This window comes from Dendrobates tinctorius, unplaced genomic scaffold (genome assembly GCF_039654945.1).
Source record: "Dendrobates tinctorius isolate UK_male_01 unplaced genomic scaffold, ASM3965494v1 ptg000015l, whole genome shotgun sequence".
Taxonomy (NCBI): domain Eukaryota; kingdom Metazoa; phylum Chordata; class Amphibia; order Anura; family Dendrobatidae; genus Dendrobates; species Dendrobates tinctorius.
In genome coordinates this window covers 58332773-58354212 of record NW_027361683.1, presented here as the reverse complement: position 1 = coordinate 58354212, position 21440 = coordinate 58332773, and the positions used below count along the sequence as shown (strand labels likewise).

At 44.8% G+C, this 21440-nt stretch overlaps 1 long non-coding RNA gene across 1 annotated transcript in view; it reads left to right on the top strand.

Annotated features, from left to right (window-relative positions):
- The window catches only part of LOC141077874 (uncharacterized), a 95265-nt gene that overhangs the window by 16763 nt on the left and 57062 nt on the right, over positions 1–21440 (top strand). The gene's annotated exons all lie outside the window — the stretch shown is intronic.

Below are 21440 nucleotides of genomic sequence, written 5' to 3'. Positions count from 1 at the left end.
GTGCCTTTCATCAGGCACACCCCGATCGCCCTGGTGGCGTGGTTGAGGGTTCGGTGACCCCTCCTCAAGGGGGAGGTACTGTTATGAGTTCATTTTCACCTTCATCACTGAGGCCCGAGGAACTCCCTCTTCTGGTAAGGAGAGGTAGTGAGCCTGATTATCAGACACCTGAGATTAATGATGATGACTGGCTGAGTGGAGTCACAGACTGGATATAAGGCTGCCTACGCCCATTTTCCCTGCGGGTGATTTCTCTGTGGTATCCTTGGAGTCCAGTCTGAATTCCTGCTCTGCTAAAGCTAAGTTTTCTTCCTTGCTTTTTGCATTTGTCCTTGCTTTGTTTTTTCTGGATTTCAGCCATTCCCTGCTGGGGTGAGCTGAACTCCTTAGCTCTGTCTCCTGAAAATACCAGAGTGCTGATTTAGTTTTGAAGCTTAGTTGCTTCAGGGCCTTTTTCCATTTCAGCTTGCTGGCCTATGTTTTTGATAGGGTTTTTTGCCGATTGCAGACAGCAGCTTTCCTTTCCTTTCCTGTTTAGATTAGATTGGGCCCCAACGTTTGCTCAGCCTATCTTTCTATCTGTGTCAGTGTTTATTCATCTTGCTTCACCATCATTATATGTTGGGGGCTGCCTTTTACTTTGGGGTCTGCTCTGGGGCAGTTTAGATTTCCCTTTCTATCTTTAGGCTATATAGTTCTCCGGCTGTGTTCGAGGGGTCTAGGGCACCGTAGGTACCCCCCACGGCTACTGCTAGTTGTGTTGATAGGTTCAGGGGACTGCAATCGGATAGTTGCCAGCTCCTCTGGTTTTCTGGACGTAGCTTCTATTTTTGTGTCTGCCTCCTACGGTCACTCATTCATAACAGTGGAGGCTCTCTGTGAGTCTCTGTTAAAATAAAAATAGTGATATACTCGCCTCCCAACGGCCCCTGGACTCTTTCTCTCCTCTCACCATGCTCCCGGCATCTTCCGGTCCCAGTAATGCTTAGCGCGAAACACCGCAGATGATTCCGCGCTCTTGCTAGAGTGACGTCATCTCCAGCCCTTCTTGCTAAGCATTACTGGGACCGGAAGATGCCGGGAGCATGGTGAGAGGAGGGACAGAGTCCGGGGGTCGTCGGAAGGTGAGTATATAACTATTTTTTATTTTAACAGAGACTCTAGAATACCCGATGCAATAGAATCGGGCCACCATCTAGTGTATTATACTCCTGTTACACCCAGAGCTGCTGTTACTGTTCTGCTGTTACCTAATGTATTGTACTCCAGTTAATCCCAGAGCTGCAGTCACTGTTCTGCTTTTACCTAATGTATTGTAGTCCAGTTACACCCAGAGCTGCAGTCACTGTTCTGCTCTTACCTAATGTATTATACTCCTGTTACAGCCAGAGCTGCAGTCACTGTTCAGATCTTACCTAATGCATTGTACTCCAGTTACTCCCAGAGCTGCAGTCACTGTTCTGCTCTTACCTAATGCATTGTACGCAAGTTACACCCAGAGCTGCAGTCACTGTTCTGCTGTTACCTCATGTATTGTACTCCAGTTTCACCCAGATATGCAGTCACTGTTCTGCTGTTACCTAATGTACTCCTGTTACACCCAGAGCTGCAGTCACTGTTCTGCTGTTACCTAATGTAGTGTACTCCAGTTACACCCAGATCTGCAGTCACTGTTCTGCTGTTATCTAATGTATTGAACTCCAGTTACTCCCAGAGCTGCAGTCACTGTTCTGCTTTTACCTAATGTATTGTAGTCCAGTTACGCCCAGAGCTGCAGTCACCGTTCTGCTCTTACCTAATGTATTATACTCCAGTTACAGCCAAAGCTGCAGTCACTGTTCAGATCTTACCTAATGTATTGTACTCCAGTTACACCTAGAGCTGCAGTCACTTTTCTGCTGTTACCTAATGTATTGTACGCAAGTTACACCCAGAGCTGCAGTCACTGTTCTGTTACTTAACCCCTTCCCAACCTGTGACACAGCGTATGCTGTTATGAATGGGTCACCGAGGAGGAAAAAACAACACAAGCCAGGTGTTGTGAGTTCATTTTCCCCTTTGCTACTGAGGTCTGGTGAACTCCCTCTTCTGGTAAAGGAAGGTAGTGAGCCTGATTATCAGGCACCTGAGCCTAATGAGGATGACTGGCTGAGTGGAGTTACGGACTGGATATAAGGCTGCCGACGCCCTTCTGCCCTGCGGGTGATTTCTCTGAGGGATTCTTAGAGACCAGTCTGAAGTCCTGCTCCTCAAAAGCTAAGTTTTCTACTCTTCTTTTGCATTTGTGTTTTGACCTTGTTTTGCTTTTTTTTTCTGGATTTCTGCCATTCCCTGCTGGGTGATCTGAATTCCTTTTTGCTCTGTCTTCAGAAAATACCTGAGTACTGATATAGTATTTTTGAAGCCTAGCGTCTTCAGGGTTTTTTTTCATATCAGTTTGTTGGCCATTGTCTTTGAAAGGGTTTTTGCAGATTGCAGACAGCAACCTTCCTTTCCTGTCCTATGTAGTTAGCTTGGGCCCCACCATTTGCTCAGTCTCTCTTTCTACCTGTGTGAGTGTTTTTTCATCTTGCTTCACCGTCATTATATGTTGGGGGCTGCCTATTACTTTGGGGGTCTGCTCTGGGGCAGTTTAGATTTCCCTTTCTGTCTTTAGGCTATTTAGCTCTCCGGCTGTGATCGAGGGGTCTAGGGCACCGTAGGAACCCCCCACGGCTACTGCTAGTTGTGTTGGTAGGTTCAGGGGTCTGCAATCTGATAGTGGCCAACATCTCTGGTTTTCTGGACGTAGCTACTATTTTTGTGTTTGCCTCCTACGGTGACTCGTTCATAACAGAATCACCCGCCATACCGCAGATCCTAGGGTACTCAATAGCAGGAAAGAATTGTAAAAAAAAAAAAAAAAAAAAAGTGTGTATATTTTTTCCTCTATATCTCTGAGGCCGTAGGGGGAATTTTTTTTTCTCTCAATGGAGATAAAGCAATTGTCTGATCGTGTGGAGCAGCTCGCTGCGGAAGTGCGGGGAATTTCCGCCTACCTTGCTCATTCTCATGCTGCTGAACCAAAGATTCCTACACCTGATGTATTTTTTGGGGATTGGTCTAAATTTTTGAATTTCAAAAATAATTGTAAATTATTTTTTGCCTTGAAGCCTAACTCGTCAGGGAGCTCCGCGCAGCAGGTTAAAATTGTTATCTCTTTGCTGCGTGGCGATCCCCAGGATTGGGCGTTTTCTTTGAAACCAGATGATCCTGTTTTGACTGATGTGGACGCGTTTTTTCAAGCCTTGGGGTTGTTATATGACGAACCTAATGCTATTGATCAGGCTGAAAGGACCCTGCTGGCATTGAACCAGGGTCGAGATTCTGCAGAAGTGTACTGTCAAAAATTCCAAAAGTGGGCGGTCCTTACTACCTGGAATGATAGTGCCTTGGCTGCTCTCTTTCGGAAGGGTTTGTCAGAAGCCGTAAAAGATACTATGGTGGGATTTCCTGTTCCCTCTGGTCTTGACGATTCTATGTCATTAGCCATTCAGGTTGATCGGCGTTTACGTGAACGTAAAATTATACGGGAAACGCTGCCACCTGTTGAACAAATGTCTGAACCTATGCAATGTGATAGAGTTCTGTCCAGGGAGCAGCGTCAGGAGTTCAGAAGGCGTAATAAGCTGTGTTTTTTCTGTGGAGATGCCTCGCATATTATTTCTGTCTGTCCTATACGAGAGAAACGCTTTGCACACACGTTTTCTGTTGGTGGTGTTCAACCTAAGTTTCTTCTGGCAATTACTCTGATCTGCTCCCTGTCCACATTTTCCGCCAAGGCTTTTGTGGATTCGGGAGCAGCCCTAAACCTAATGGACTTGGATTTTGCTAAACGTTGTGGATTTCCGATGACACCTCTGCAGACGCACATCCCTTTGAGGGGGATTGATGCTACCCCTTTGGCAAAAAATAAACCTCAGTTTTGGACCCAGGTGGTAATGCGGGTCACCCCAGACCATCAAGAAAATTGCAGATTTTTGGTGTTGCATAATCTGCATGATACCATTGTTCTGGGGTTTCCCTGGTTACAAATTCATAATCCAGTTTTGGATTGGAAATCTGTGTCTGTGGTGAGTTGGGGTTGTCGGTGTGCCTTTAGTGAGGCTCTGGTGTTTTCCACCTCTCCTCAGTCGCATGATGTTCCTGACTATTTGGCGGACTTTTATGATGTATTTAGTGAGAATGAGTCTGCGTCTTTGCCTCCTCATAGGAGTTATGACTGTGCAATTGAACTGAGCCCGGGGTGTAAATTTCCCAAGGGTCGGCTCTTCAATTTATCTGTACCCGAGCACGAGGCTATGCGATCCTATATTAAGGAGGCGTTGGAGAAGGGTCATATTAGACCATCCTCGTCACCCTTAGGTGCCGGTTTTTTTTTTGTGGCCAAAAAGGATGGATCATTGAGACCTTGTATTGATTATCGTGCCCTCAACAAAATTACTGTTAAATATCAGTATCCGTTACCCCTATCGGATCTATTCTCTAGAGTTAAAGGTGCTTGCTGGTTTACCAAGCTTGACCTCAGGGGGCGTATAATCTTATCCGCATTAAGCATGGGGATGAATGGAAGACGGCGTTTAATACTCCGGAGGGACATTTTGAGTACCTGGTGATGCCTTTTGGGCTCACTAATGCCCCTTCTGTCTTCCAGTGCTTCATGAACGATATTTTCCGAGACTTTGTCGATAAATTTTTGATTATCTATCTGGATGATATTTTGATCTTCTCCAAGGATTGGGATTCTCATGTGGAACATATTCGGACTGTGTTCCGGATCTTGAGGGAGAATTCCCTGTATGTCAAAGGATCGAAATGCCTTTTTGGAGTACAGAGGATTTCTTTTTTGGGATTTATTTTGTCTCCGTCAACTATTGAAATGGATCCAGCCAAGGTACAGGCCATTTATGATTGGGTTCAGCCCACTTCTTTGAAGGCCCTCCAGAAGTTTTTGGGTTTTGCTAATTTTTATCGGAAATTTATAGCAAAATTTTCTAGTATTGCCAAGCCATTGACTGATCTGACTAAGAAGGGTGCTGATGTGTTGAATTGGTCTCCGGAGGCTGTTTCTTCCTTTCAGGAGCTGAAGCGAAGATTCACCTCCGCCCCGGTTTTGCGGCAACCTGATGTCTCACTCCCGTTCCAGGTAGAGGTGGATGCTTCTGAGATTGGTGCAGGAGCTGTTTTGTCCCAAAAGGATCCTGTAACATCTAAAATGAATCCCTGTGCTTTCTTTTCCCGAAAGTTCTCTCCATCTGAACGTAACTATGATGTGGGGAATCGGGAACTGTTGGCCATGAAATGGGCATTTGAGGAGTGGAGACATTGGTTGGAGGGAGCTAAACATCAAGTCGTAGTCCTCACTGACCACAAGAATTTGATTTATCTAGAGTCGGCTAAGCGCTTGAACCCTAGACAGGCTAGGTAGGCCTTGTTTTTTACACGTTTTGATTTTGTGGTTTCTTTTCTTCCTGGAACTAAGAATGTCAAGGCAGACGCACTCTCTAGGAGTTTCTTTGCTGATTCTCCTGTGGTGACCAAACCTGCTACCATCTTAGGCGAAGGGGTAGTTCTTTCTGCCATCTCGCCCAATTTGAGACGTGCTCTGGAAGAGTTCCAGGAGGACAAACCTGAGCGTTGTCCCAGTGGAAAGTTGTATGTTCCTGACCAGTGGAAGAAGAGAGTGATGTCTGAAGTTCATTGCTCTGCATTGGCTGGTCATCCAGGTATTTTTGGTACTAGAGATCTGGTGAGTCGGTCTTTTTGGTGGCCCGCCTTGTCTCATGATGTCAGGAATTTTGTGCAGTCCTGTGGGACTTGCTCCCGGTCTAAATCTTGTTCTCGCTCTAGTGGGTTGTTGATGCCTTTGCCGGTCCCCAGGAGGCCATGGACCCATATTTCAATGGATTTCATCTCTGATATGCCTGTCTCTCAAAGAATGACTGTTATTTGGGTGATTTGTGATAGGTTCTCTAAGATGGTTCATCTTGTACCACTCCCTAAGTTACCGTCTTCCTCTGAGTTGGTGCCCCTGTTTTTGCAACAGGTGGTTCGCTTGCACGGGATTCCTGAGAACATTGTATCTGACAGAGGAGTTCAGTTTGTTTCTAGATTTTGGAGGACTTTCTGTTCCAAGCTGGAAATTCAGTTGTCCTTCTCCTCTGCTTTTCACCCTCAGACCAATGGGCAGACAGAGAGAACAAACCAGACCTTGGAGTCATATTTGAGATGTTTTATTTCCGCTGATCAGGATGATTGGGTTTCATTTTTGCCCTTGGCCGAATTTGCTTTAAATAATAGAGCTAGTTCTGCCACTTTGATGTCACCTTTTTTTTGTAACTTTGGGTTTCATCCTCGATTTTCTTCAGGGCAGGTGGAGCCTTCTGCCTGCCCAGGTGTTGACACTGTGGTGGAGAGAATGCACCAGATCTGGGACCAAGTGGTGGATAAGTTCTCTCTCTCTCAGGAAAAGGCCCAGCGGTTTTCCATCCGACCTAGGACCATTGGTCCCCAGTTTAAGGTTGGTGATATGGTGTGGTTATCATCAAAAAGTATTGCTATGAAGGTGGCTTCTCCTAAGTTTAAGCCTAGATTCATTGGACCTTACAAGATTTTGGAGATTATTAATCCGGTCTCTTTTCGTTTGGCCCTTCCTGTCACATTTAAAATCCATAATGTGTTCCATAAGGCCTTGTTGAAGAGGTTTGTTGAACCAGTTGTTCCTGGGGTGGCACCTCCAGACCCTGTATTGGTTGAAGGTAACATGGAATATGAGGTAGAGAAAATACTGGATTCCCGTCTGGCTAGATGGAGACTCCAGTATTTGGTTAAGTGGAAGGGTTATGGTCAGGAGGATAATTCCTGGGTCTCTGCCTCTGATATTCATGCCAAAAGATTGGTGCGTGCCTTTCATCTGGCTCACCCTGATGGCCCTGGTGGTGTGGTTGAGGGTTCGGTGACCCCTCCTCAAGGGGGAGGTACTGTTGTGAGTTCATTTTCCCCTTTGCTACTGAGGTCTGGTGAACTCCCTCTTCTGGTAAAGGAAGGTAGTGAGCCTGATTATCAGGCACCTGAGCCTAATGAGGATGACTGGCTGAGTGGAGTTACGGACTGGATATAAGGCTGCCGACGCCCTTCTGCCCTGCGGGTGATTTCTCTGAGGGATTCTTAGAGACCAGTCTGAAGTCCTGCTCCTCAAAAGCTAAGTTTTCTGCTCTTCTTTTGCATTTGTGTTTTGACCTTGTTTTGCTTTGTTTTTCTGGATTTCTGCCATTCCCTGCTGGGTGAGCTGAATTCCTTTTTGCTCTGTCTTCAGAAAATACCTGAGTACTGATATAGTATTTTTGAAGCTTAGCGTCTTCAGGGTCTTTTTTCATATCAGTTTGTTGGCCATTGTCTTTGAAAGGGTTTTTGCAGATTGCAGACAGCAACCTTCCTTTCCTGTCCTATGTAGTTAGCTTGGGCCCCACCATTTGCTCAGTCTCTCTTTCTACCTGTGTGAGTGTTTTTTCATCTTGCTTCACCGTCATTATATGTTGGGGGCTGCCTATTACTTTGGGGTCTGCTATGGGGCAGTTTAGATTTCCCTTTCTGTCTTTAGGCTATTTAGCTCTCCGGCTGTGATCGAGGGGTCTAGGGCACCGTAGGAACCCCCCACGGCTACTGCTAGTTGTGTTGGTAGGTTCAGGGGTCTGCAATCTGATAGTGGCCAACATCTCTGGTTTTCTTGACGTAGCTACTATTTTTGTGTTTGCTTCCTAAGGTGACTCGTTCATAACACCAGGTCTCAGAAAACCAGAGAGGTTGGTAACTATGCAGATTGTAGATCCCTGATCTTACCACACAACTAGCAGCAGTCGTGGAGCGTACCTACGATGATCCTAGACGCCTCGTCACAACCGGAGAGCTACATAAGCCTAAAGCAGGAAAAGAGGAAAACTAACTGCCCCAGAGCAGACCCCAAAGGAAAGACAGCCCCCCACATGTATTGACTGTGAAACAAGATGAAAACACAAACAAAGGCAGAAAAATAGGCTGAGCAAATGATGGGGCCCGACTTACTAGAAAGGACAGGAAAGGAAAGACACTGTCTGCAATCTGCCAAAAACCCTACCAAAATAATGTCCAACTCTTCTGATAGCAAAATTAACCCTGAAGTCACTAGACTTCTCCCACTATATCAGCACTCTGAAATATTCTGAGACAGAGCAAAAAGAGGCCAATCTAATAAGGGACCAAAAGGCAAATACAGATAAATAGGAGTGGAAATTCAGCACAACCCCAACAGGGGCTGGCTGACCACAAAAAACTGAATTGACCAACAAGAGCAAGTGTGAACAATAGCAAAAACAAACTTAACTTGAGAAGACTGGAGAAGAGCTGAAGTCCAAAACCTGAGAAGCAGACTGAATCACCAGCACCACGATAGGGCGTCAGCTGTCTTATATCCAGTCTGATACTCCAGAGATCCAATCGTCATCCTCCTCATCAGGTGGCAGATCACTACCAATTAAACCAACCTCACTACCTCCTGTCACCACCAGAGGGAGAACGGAAGGAGAACTCTCAACTGGTGGAGCAGAAAATGAGTTCACAACAGTACCCCCCCTTGAGGAGGGGTCACCGAACCCTCATCCATGCCACCAGGCCGATCAGGATGGGCCCGGTGAAAAGCACGAATCAATTTATTGGCATGAATATCTGAGTCAGAGACCCAAGAATTATCCTTCTGGCCATAACCCTTCCATTTGAGCAAATACTGGAGTCTCCGTCTAACCAAACGAGAATCCAATATTTTCTCTACCTCATATTCCACATTGCCTTTAACCAACACAGGGTCAGGAGGTGCCGCCACAGGAACTACTGGCTCAACAAACCTCTTCAACAGTGACTTGTGAAATACATTATGGATTTTGAACGTAACTGGAAGAGCCAATCGAAAAGAAACAGGATTAAGAATCTCCAAAATCTTATAAGGTCCAATAAATCTTGGCTTAAATTTTGGAGATGCAATCTTCATAGGAATATTCTTAGACGACGACCAAACCATATCACCCACTCTAAACCGGGGACCAATTGTCCTATGCCGGTTGGAAAAACGCTGGGCCTTTTCCTGAGAGAGTGACAACTTATCCACCACTTGGTCCCATATCTGCTGCATTCTCACAACCACAGTGTCCACACCTGGGCAGGACGAAGATTCCACTTGCCCTGAAGAGAATCGAGGATGAAACCCAAAATTACAGAAAAAGGGTGACATCAAAGTGGCAGAACTAGCTCTATTGTTCAGCGCAAATTCGGCCAAGGGCAAAAATGAGACCCAATCATCTTGATCAGCAGATATAAAACATCTTAAATAAGACTCCAGGGTCTGGTTTGTTCTCTCAGTCTGCCCATTGGTCTGGGGATGAAACGCGGAGGAGAAGGATAACTAAATTCCCAGATTGGAACAAAAGGCTTTCCAGAATCTGAAAACAAACTGGACCCCTCTATCGGACACAATGTTCTCAGGAATCCCGTGTAACCGAACCACCTGTTGTAAAAACAAGGGTACCAACTCAGCAGAAGATGGCAACTTTGGGAGTGGTACAAGATGGACCATCTTCGAAAATCTATCACAAATCACCCAGATAAGTCATTCTCTGAGAGACAGGAAGATCAGAAATAAAATCCATTGAGATATGGGTCCATGGCCTCTTGGGCACCGGCAGGGGCATCAGCAACCCACTAGAACGAGAACAGGGTTTAGACCGAGAACAAGTTCCACAGGACTGTACAAAATTCCTGACATCATGAGACAAGGCAGGCCACCAAAACGACCGACTCACCAAATCTCTGGTACCAAATATACCTGGATCACCAGCCAATGCAGAGCAATGGACTTCAGACAACACTCTCTTTCTCCACTGGTCAGGAACATACAATATTCCCATAGGGCAACGCTCAGGCCTATCCTCCTGAAATTCCTCCAGGGCGCGTTTCAAATCGGGCGAAATGGCAGAAAGAACTTCCCCCTCACCTAGGATAGTAGTAGGCTCGGTCACATTAAGAGAATCAGCAAAGAAACTCCTAGAAAGGGCGTCTGCCTTAACATTCTTAGTGCCCGGAAGAAAAGAGACCACAAAATTAAAACGCGTGAAAAACAAGGCCCATCTAGCCAGTCTAGGATTCAAGCGTTTGGCTGACTCCACATAAATCAGATTCTTGTGATCGGTGAGGACCACAAATTGATGTCTAGCTCCTTCCAACCAATGTCTCCACTCCTCAAATGCCCATTTCATGGCCAGCAATTCCCGATTCCCCACGTCATAGTTGCGTTCAGATGGGGAAAACTTTCGAGAAAGGAAGGCACAGGGATTCATCTTAGAAGTCACAGGGTCTTTTTGGGACAAAACAGCTCCTGCACCAATCTCAGAAGTGTCTACCTCCACCTGAAATGGAAGTGAGACATCAGGTTGCCGTAAAACTGGAGCTGAAGTAAATCTCCGCTTAAGTTCCCGAAATGCTGAGACAGCCTCAGGAAACCAATTCAGCACATCAGCTCCCTTCTTGGTCAGATCAGTCAGTGGTTTGACAATACTAGAAAAATTACCTATAAATTTACGATAGAAATTAGCAAAACCCAAAAACTTCTGGAGAGCCTTCAAAGAAGTAGGCTGAACCCAATCATAAATGGCCTGTACCTTGGCCGGGTCCATTTCAATAGTTGATGGAGATAAGATAAATCCCAAAAATGAAATCCTCTGTACACCAAAGAGGCATTTCGATCCCTTAACAAACAGGGAATTCTCCCTCAAAATCCGGAACACAGTCCGGACATGTTCCACATGGGAATCCCAATCACTAGAAAAGATCAAAATATCATCCAGATAGATGATCAAAAACTTATCCACAAAGTCTCGGAAAATATCATTCATAAAGGACTGGAAGACAGAAGGGGCATTAGAGAGCCCAAAAGGCATCACCAGGTACTCAAAATGTCCCTCCGGAGTATTAAACGCCGTCTTCCATTCATCCCCGTGCTTGATGCGAATAAGATTATACGCCCCCCTGAGGTCAAGCTTAGTAAACCAGCAGGCACTCTTAACTCTGGAGAATAAATCAGACATCAGAGGTAACGGGTACTGATATTTAACCGTCATTTTGTTAAGGGAACGATAATCAATACACTGTCTTAATGAACCATCTTTCTTGGCCACAAAAAAAATCCAGCGCCTAAAGGTGATGAGGATGGTCTAAAATGACCCTTCTCCAACAACTCCTTAATATAGGATCGCATAGTATCATGTTCGGGTACAGATAAGTTGAAAAGCCGACCCTTGGGAAATTTACACCCAGGCATCAAGTCAATTGCACAGTCATAACTCCTATGAGGAGGCAAAGACGCAGACTTACTCTCACTAAATACATCAGAGAAATCAGCCAGATAATCAGGAATATCATGAGATTAAGGAGAGGTGGAGAAAACAGGAGTCCCAAAGAACACACTGACAACCCCAACTCACCACAGAAACAGATTTCCAATCCAAAACTGGGTTATGAGATTGCAACCAGGGGAAACCCAGAACAATAGTATCATGCAAATTATGCAGCACCCAAAATTTACAATTTTCTTGGTGGTCTGGGGCAACTCTCATTATCACCTGGGTCCAATACTGAGGTTTATTCTCCGCCAAAGGAGTGGCATCAATACCCCTCAAAGGAATAGGTGTCTGCAGAGGCATCATGGAAAAACCACAACGTTTAGCAAAGTCCAAATCCATCAGATTCAGAGCTGCTCCTGAATCCACAAAAGCCTTAGTGGAAAATGTGGACAAGGAGCAGACCAGAGTAATTGCGAAAAGGAACTTAGGTTGTACACTGCCCACAGCAAATGTGTGTGCAAAACGTTTCTCTCGTTTAGGGCAGACAGAAATAGTATGAGAGGCGTCTCCACAGAAAAAACACAGCTTATTACGCCTTCTAAACTCCTGACGTTGCGCCCTAGACAAAACCCCATCACATTGCACAGGTTCAGACATTTGTTCAAAAGGTGGCAGCGCCTCCCGTGTAGTTTTACGTTCACGTAAACGCCGCTCAACTTGAATGGCTAATGACAGAGCCATCCAGACCAGAGGGAACAGGAAATCCCACCATAACATCTTTTACGGTCTCTGATAAACCTTTCCGAAAGAGAGTTGCCAATGCACTATCATTCCATGTAGTAAGGAATTTTTGGAATTTTTGACAGTACAGCTCTGCAGGATCCTGACCCTGGTCTAATGCCAACAGAGTTCTCTCCGCTTGATCAACGGCATTAGGTTCATCATACAACAACCCCAAGGCCTGAAAAAATGCATCCACATTAGTCAGAATAGGATTTTCAGGTGTCAGAGAAAAAGCCCAATCCTGGGGATCGCCGCACAGCAAGGAGATGACAATTTTAACCTGCTGCACAGAGCTGCCTGATGAGTTAGGCTTCAAGGCCACAAATAATTTACAATTATTCTTAAAATTCGGAAATTTAGACCGATCCCCAGAAAACACATCAGGAGTAGGAATCCTGAGTTTCAGCAGCATGTGACTGAGTGAAATAGGTGGAAATTCCCTGTACTTCAGCAGCAAGTTGCTGCACACGATCAGACAGTTGCTTAATCTCCATTAGGCGAGGAAAAAAAAATCCTCCTACGGCCCCAGAGAAAAAGAGGAAAAAATATAATTAAAAAAAAAAATTCTGACACTTTTTTCTTTTCTTTTTAAACAACTTTCTCCTGCTTTTGAGTACTCTAGAATCTGCGGTATGGCTGGTGATTCTGTTATGAATGTGTCACCGAGGAGGAAAAAACAACACAAGCCAAGTCTCAGAAAACCAGAGAGGTTGGTAACTATGCAGATTGCAGATCCCTGATCTTACCACACAACTAGCAGCAGTCGTGGAGCGTACCTACAATGATCCTAGACGCCTCGTCACAACCGGAGAGCTACATAAGCCTAAAGCAGGAAAAGAGGAAAACTAACTGCCCCAGAGCAGACCCCAAAGGAAAGACAGCCCCCCACATGTATTGACGGTGAAACAAGATGAAAACACAAACAAAGGCAGAAAAATAGGCTGAGCAAATGATGGGGCCCGACTAACTAGAAAGGAAAGGAAAGGAAAGACACTGTCTGCAATCTGCCAAAAACCCTACCAAAATAATGTCCAACACTTCTGATAGCAAAATTAACCCTGAAGTCACTAGACTTCTCCCACTATATCAGCACTCTGAAATATTCTGAGACAGAGAAAAAAGAGGCCAATCTAATAAGGGACCAAAAGGCAAATACAGATAAATAGGAGTGGAAATTCAGCACTACACCAGCAGGGGCTGGCTGACCACAAAAAACTGAATTGACCAACAAGAGCAAGTGTGAACAATAGCAAAAACAAACTTAACTTGAGAAGACTGGAACAGAGCTGAAGTCCAAGACCTGAGAAGCAGACTGAATCACCAGCACCAGGATAGGGCGTCAGCTGTCTTATATCTAGTCTGATACTCCAGAGATCCAATCTTTATCCTCCTCATCAGGTGGCAGATCACTACCAATTAAACCAACCTCACTACCTCCTGTCACCACGAGAGGGAGAACGGAAGAACTCTCAACTGGTGGAGCAGAGTTCACAACAGTATGCGCCATGAAATTCGGTGCCAATCTGACCCATGACACATACCCTGTGTCATGACTTCAAAGCCCCCCTGCGGGTCGGGTGACCGGGGTCAATGAAAGGTCACCTGACCCACAGATACAGGGGGCTTTGTAATTCACCACAGGGCACGTGGCTTCGCCCCCACGTGGCTACGATCGCTCTGATTGGCTGTTAAAAGTGAAACAGCCAATCAGAGCGATAGTAATATTTCATCAATGAAAATTGATGAAATATTACAATCCAGCCATGGCCGATGCTGCAGTAGCATCGGACATGGCTGGAGACACCGATTCGACCCCCCCACCAGCGATCACCCCCCCACCACTGAATGACAGCGGCTATCTGCCGCCGCTGTCATCATCTGCCCCCCCCTTCCCATTCCCTCCGCTCCCCGCCAGCTTCCGATCCCCCCTCACCCCCCCCGTACCTTCTGAGTCCCCCTGTCGCTCCCGGTGTCCCGCGGGTCCGGATCATGGGCGCCGCCATCTTGGAAAATGGCGGGCGCATGCACAGTGCGCCCGCCCAAATCTGCCGGCTGCAGATTCCATTCTTTCATTTTGATCATTCTCACAGTGATCAAAATGAAATAAAAAGTAAATAAACCCCCCGATTATCACCTCCATTGGTAGGCACAACTAATAAAATAAAGAAAATATTTTTATTTTTCCATTAGAGTTAGGGTTAGGATTGGAAAGAGGGTTAGGGTTGGAAATAGGGTTAGCGTTGGAATTATGGTTAGGGTTGGAATTATGGTTGGAATTAGGGTTAGGGTTGGAATTAGGGTTAGGCTTATGGTTAGGGTTAGGGATGTGTTGGAGTTAGGGCTGTGGTTAGGGGTGTGTTGGGGTTAGGGTTGAAGTTAGAATTAATGGGTTTCCACTGTTTAGGCACATCAGGGGGTCTCCAAACGCGACATGGTGCAACCATTGATTCCAGCCAATTTTTGCGTTCAAAAAGTCAAACGGTGCTCCCTCCCTTCCAAGCCCCGACGTGTGCCCAAACAGTGGTTTACCCCAACATATGGGGTATCAGCGTACTCAGGAAAAATTGCACAACAACATTTGAGGACTAATTTCTCCTGTTACCCTTGGGAAAATAAAAAATTGGGGGCTAAAAAATTATTTTTGTGGAAAAAAAATGATTTTTTCATTTTCACGTTTCTGCATTATAAACTTCTGTGAAGCACTTGGGGGTTCAAAGTGCTCACAACACATCTACATAAGTTCCTTGGAAGGTATAGTTTCCAAAACGGGGTCACTTGTGAGGGGTTTCCACTCTTTAGGCACATCAGGCACACAAACGTAATGACGACCACAGACTATTCCATCAAAGTCTGCATTACAAAACGTCACTACTTCCATTCCAAGCCCTGACGTGTGCCTAAACAATGGTTCCCCCCCACATATGGGGTACCAGCGTACTCAGGACAAACTGGAAAACAACTTTTGGGGTCCAATTTCTCCTGTTACCCTTGTGAAAATAAAAAATTGCGAGCTAAAAAATCATTTTTTGAGGGAAAAAAATTATTTTTTATTTTCATGGCTCTGCGTTAGAATCTTCTGTGAAGCACTTGGGGGTTCAAGGTGCTCACCACACATCTAGGCAAGTTCCTTATGGGGTCTAGTTTCTAAAATGGGGTCACTTGTGGGGGGTTTACACAGTTTAGGTACATCAAGGGCTCTGCAAATGTAACATGATGCCCGCAGACCATTCCATCAAAGTCAGCATTTCAAAATGTCACTACTTCCCTTCCGAGCCCTGACGTGTGCCCATACAGTGGTCATCCCCCACATATGGGGTATCAGCGTATTCAGGACAAACTGGACAACAACTTTTGGGGTCCAATTTATCCTGTCACCCTTGTGAAAAAAAAATTGCGGGCTAAAAATCTTTTTTTTTTTAGGAAAAAAAATTATTTTTTATTTTCACGGTTCTGCGTTATAAACTTCTGTGAAGCACTTGGGGGTTCAAGGTGCTTACCACACATCTAGATAAGTTCCTTGGGGGGTCTAGTTTCCAAAATGAGGTCACATGTGGGGGGTTTCTACTGTTTAGGCACACAGGGGCTCTGAAAATGTAACATGACGCCCGCAGAGCATGCCATCAAAGTCAGCATTTCAAAATGTCACTACTTCCCTTCCAAGCCCCGACGTGTGCCCAAACAGTGGTCCCCCCCCCACATATGGGGTACCAGCGTACTCAGGACAAACTGTAGAACAACTTTTGGGGTCCAATTTATCCTGTTATCCTTGTGAAAAAAAAATTGCGGGCTAACAAATATTTTTTTTAGGAAAAAAAAATATTTTTTATTTTCACGGCTCTGCGTTATAAACTTCTGTGAAGCACCTGGGGGTTCAAAGTGCTCACTATGCATCTAGATAAGTTCCTTAGGGGGTCCAGTTTCCAAAATGGGGTCATTTGCGGGGGAGCTTCAAAGTTTAGGCACACAGGGGATCTCCAAACACGACATGGTGTCCGCTAACGATTGGAGCTAATTTTCATTTAAAAAAGTCAAATGGCGCTCCTTCCCTTCTGAGCCCTGCCGTGCGCCCAAAGAGTGGTTCCCCCCACATATGGGGTACCAGCGTACTCAGGACAAACTGGATAACAACTTTTGTGGTCCAAATTCTCCTGTTAGCCATGTGAAAATAAAAAATAGCGTGCTAAAAAATCATTTTTGAGGAAAAAAAAGTTTTTTATTTTCACTGCTCTACATTATAAACTTTTGTGAAGCACTTGGGGGTTCAAAGTGCTCACTACACATCTATATAAGTTCCATAAGGGGTCTACTTTCCAAAATGGTGTCACTTGTAGGGGGTTTTCACTGTTTAGAGCCCCTTCTCCAAACGCGACATGGTGTCCGATAACGATTAGAGCTAATTTTTCTCTCAAAAAGTTAAATGGCGCTCCTTCCCTTCCGGGCCCTGCCGTGCGCCCAAACAGTGGTTTATGACCACATATGAGGTATTGGTGTGCTCAGGAGAAACTGCACAACAAATTTTAGGATCCATTTTATCCTGTTGCCTATGTGAAAATGAAAAAACTGAGGCTAAAAGATATTTTTGGGAAAAAAAAGTCCTTTTTTTTACGGATCAATTTGTGAAGCACCTGGGGGTTCAAAGTGCTCACTATGCATCTAGATAAGTTCCTTTGGGGGTCTAGTTTCCAAAATGGGGTCACTTGTGGGGAAGCTTCAATGTTTAGGCACACATGGACTCTCCAAATGCGACATGGCAAGCGCTAAATATTCCAGCATATTTTCCATTCAAAAAGTCAAATGGCGCTCCTTTCCTTCTGAGCCCTGCCGTGCGCCCAAACAGTGGTTTATGACCACATATTAGGTATCAGTGTACTCAGGAGAAATTGCCCAACAAATTTTAGGATCCATTTTATCCTGTTGCCCATGTGAAAATGAAAAAAAATGATGCTAAAAGAAAATTTGTGTTGGAAAAATTAAAATGTCCATTTTTTCCTTCCACGTTGCTTTAGTTCCTGTGAAGCACCTGAAGGGTTAATAATCTTGTAGAATGTAGTTTTGAGTAGCTTGAGGGGTGCAGTTTTTAGAATGGTGTCGCTTTTGGGTATTTTCTGCCATATAGACCCCTCAAAGTGACTTCAAATGTGAGGTGGTCCCTAAAAAAAAAATGGTTTTGTAAATTTTGTTGTAAAAATGAGAAATCGCTGGTCAACTTTTAACCCTTATAACTTCCTAACAAAAAAAAATTTGTTTCCAAAATTGTGCTGATGTAAAGTAGACATGTGGAAAATGTTAATTAGTAACTATTTTGTGTCACATAATTCTCTAGCTTAACAGAATAAAAATTCAAAATGTGAAAATTGCAAAATGTTCAACATTTTTGCAAAATTTCTGATTTTTTCACAAATAAACACAAAAATTATTGCCCTAAATTTACCACTAACATGAAGCCCAGTATGTCACGAAAAAACAATCTCAGAATCGCTAGGATGCGTTGAAGCGTTCCAGAGTTATTACCTCATAAAGGGACACTGGTCAGAATTGCAAAAAATGGCCAGGTCATTAAGGTAAAAATAGGCTGGGTCATGAAGGGGTTAACGTATTGTACTCCAGTTACACCCAGATCTGCAGTCACTGTTCTGCTGTTACCTAATGTACTCATGTTACACCCAGAGCTGCAGTCACTGTTCTGCTGTTATCTAATGTAGTGTACTCCAGTTACACCCAGATCTGCTGTTACCTAATGTATTGTGCTCCAGTTAGACCCAGAGCTGCAGTCACCGTTCTGCTCTTACCTAATGTATTGTACTCCAGTTACACCCAGAGCTGCAGTCACTGCTCTGCTGTTATCTAATGTAGTGTACTCCAGTTACACCCAGAGCTGCAGAAAAGGTTCTGCTCTTACCTATTGTATTGTACTCCAGTTATACCCAGAGCTGCAGTCACTGTTCTGCTCTTACCTAATGTAAGTTACACCCAGATCTGCTGTTACTGTTCTGCTGTTACCTAATGTAGTGGACTCGTTACACCCAGAGCTGCTGTCACTGTTCTGCTGTTACCTAATGTATTGTGCTCCAGTTACACCCAGAGCTGCAGGAAAGGTTCTGCTCTTACCTAATGTATTGTACTCCAGTTATACCTAGAGCTGCAGTCACTGTTCTGCTCTTACGTAATGTAATGCACTCCAGTTACACCCAAAGCAGCAGTCACTGTTCTGCTGTTACCTAATGTAGTGAACTCCAGTTACACCCAGAGCTGCTGTCACTGTTCTGTTGTTACCTAATGTATTGTGCTCCAGTTACACCCAGAGCTGCAAAAATTTTTGGCACTCAACTCGTTGCAAAGATGAAGAATTTTTATTTGCAGTCACAAATATAGACGTTTCGGCTGTATCAAATAGCCTTCATCAGTAAACAAGATGCTCCTATCGCTATAATTTTCTGGACATTATATTGTATGACCAATAGTAAATTAGGTGCTTTTGGAGGTGATGCCATCCACCATGTAAGAACTGGTATATAAACTATTAGATCTGTGACTTTGAAAAGCTCCAAAGGTTGCACCAACCAGAAGTTAGCATAAACGTCCTATGGCTATGCCTGAAGGGAATTGTCCCAAAGGGGATTACTTGTGGGATTGTTAAATCCTGTGACTCATAGAAAACCCCAATTTCACGCTGTAAGAACAGCAGCTGGCTGTAGTTTCAAATGTCTTGTTGGTGGGTGGCAGCAGGACCTGTGTGAACACGGCATCCACCGCTGGTGTGGCAGGTGGATGCCGTGTTCACACAGGTCCTGCTGCCACCCACCAACAAGACATTTGAAACTACAGCCAGCTGCTGTTCTTACAGCGTGAAATTGGGGTTTTCTATGAGTCACAGGATTTAACAATCCCACAAGTAATCCCCTTTGGGACAATTCCCTTCAGGCATAGCCATAGGACGTTTATGCCAACTTCTGGTTGGTGCAACCTTTGGAGCTTTTCAAAGTCACAGATCTAATAGTTTATATACCAGTTCTTACATGGTGGATGGTATCACCTCCAATAGCACCTAATTTACTATTGGTCATACAATATAATGTCCAGAAAATTATAGAGATAGGAGCAGTCTTGTTTACTGATGAAGGCTATTTGATACAGCCGAAACGTCTATATTTGTGACTGCAAATAAAAATTCTTCATCTTTGCAACGAGTTGAGTGGCAAAAATTTTTTTTATTATTCTATACTGGTGTGGGAACCTTCTTTTGTGCACCGACACAGCTGTGCCACGTTATACTATTGATACACCCAGAGCTGCAGTCACTGTTCTGCTGTTACCTAATGTATTGTACTCCAGTTACACCCACCCAGAGCTGCAGTCACTGTTCTGCTCTTACCTAATGTACTCCTGTTACACCCATAAAATTAAAAAATAAAAAAAGGTTATACTCGCCTCCGATCTTCTTTCCACGCGCCCGACCTCGCGTAATGAGCAATGCAGCAGTGATGCCTTTAACGGATGTAATGTGCCTGTATAATAAACAATGCGGCCATGTTGCCGCGATTACTAAGCAACTGTCGCTGATTGGTTGTGGCCTAACTGCCGCGACCAATCAGCGAGGCGGGATTTCCATTACAGACAGACAGAAAGACAGACACAATTAGACAATTATGCAGTAGATATATATATAAAGTGAGTATGTGTGTATATATATATATATATATATATATATATATATATATATATATATATACACTAGATGGTGGCCCGATTCTATCGCATCGGGTATTCTAGAGTCTCTGTTAAAATAAAAAATAGTGATATACTCACCTTCCAACGGCCCCCGGACTCTGTCCCTCCTCTCACCACACGCCTGGCATCTTCAGGTCCCAGTAATGCTTTGCGCGAAACACCGCTGATGACATTGCGCTCTCAACAGACAGAATTAGACAATTATATAGTAGATTTGCATTGCACATATCTAATGTCTCAACTTTGTACTGTGTAATCACTGCCCCCTTTGGGGAATAAATCATAAACTTATTAGCTCTGTCTCCATGCTCTAAGAAACAAAAAGAAACAAACTTTAAGATAATTGCTACTAATTTGGAGGTTGCTACGGACCCTCTTAATTAACTGATTAAGTGAATCGCAGTTGGTGGTGGCGAAATGTGATTTGGGCCCCCGGGTACTGCTGGCTGTGACAGAAAGGGATTTGATAAGCTAATTGGGTGGCTGCGGCCAGAGCATTCATAATTCCCTCACTGCAGCGTGCCGGGTGGCCAGACCTCATTGAAGCAGCTGGTCGGTAACCAATTATCCCAGGTGTAGTTCCCTGACTGACCTGAGGGTAAGGGGGGTGCTGGAGAGCTGTGAGTTCCAAAGTGGAACTGAGAAAGTGGGATATACATAAATCCCGGCAGTTCGTGGAATATTGTTAGCAGTGGTGGGGCATCTAAAATAACCCCCCTGCGATAAATTGTTAGGGAAAGACTAGCTTGCCAGTTTTTTGTCACATGGTGCTAGCGGTGGGATAACAAAAATAAGCCCCCCTGCGCCTGTGATAGCCGTGTGTTGGCAGTGAGTCGCATCCCTCCGTCCGTTACATACCAGTGAGGCGGGATCGTGACAAATGCGCTGTTATTATGACTGTCAGTTGTGCTCTCTTATGATGACTGTCGGTGGGGCTCTGTCATGATGACTGTTGGATGTGCTCTCTTATGGTGACTGTCGGTGGGGCTCTGTCATGATGACTGTTGGATGTGCTCTCTTATGATGACTGTCGGTGGGGCTCTGTCATGATGACTGTTGGATGTGCTCTGTTATGATGACTGTCGGTTGCGCTCTGTTATGATGACTGTCGGTTGCGCTCTGTTATGATGACTGTCGGTTGCGCTCTGTTATGATGACTGTCGGTTGCGCTCTGTTATGATGACTGTCGGTTGCGCTCTGTTACGATGACTGTCGGTTGCGCTCTGTTACGATGACTGTCGGTTGCGCTCTGTTACGATGACTGTCCGGTTGCGCTCTTTTACGATGACTGTCGGTTGCGCTCTCTGTTATGATGACTGTCGGTTGCGCTCTCTGTTATGATGACTGTCGGTTGCGCTCTCTGTTACGATGACTGTCGGTTGCGCTCTCTGTTATGATGACTGTCGGTTGCGCTCTCTGTTATGATGACTGTCGGTTGCGCTCTCTGTTATGATGACTGTCGGTTGCGCTCTGTTACGATGACTGTCGGTGGCGCTCTGTTATGACTGTATCTCTCTGGAGGCGAGA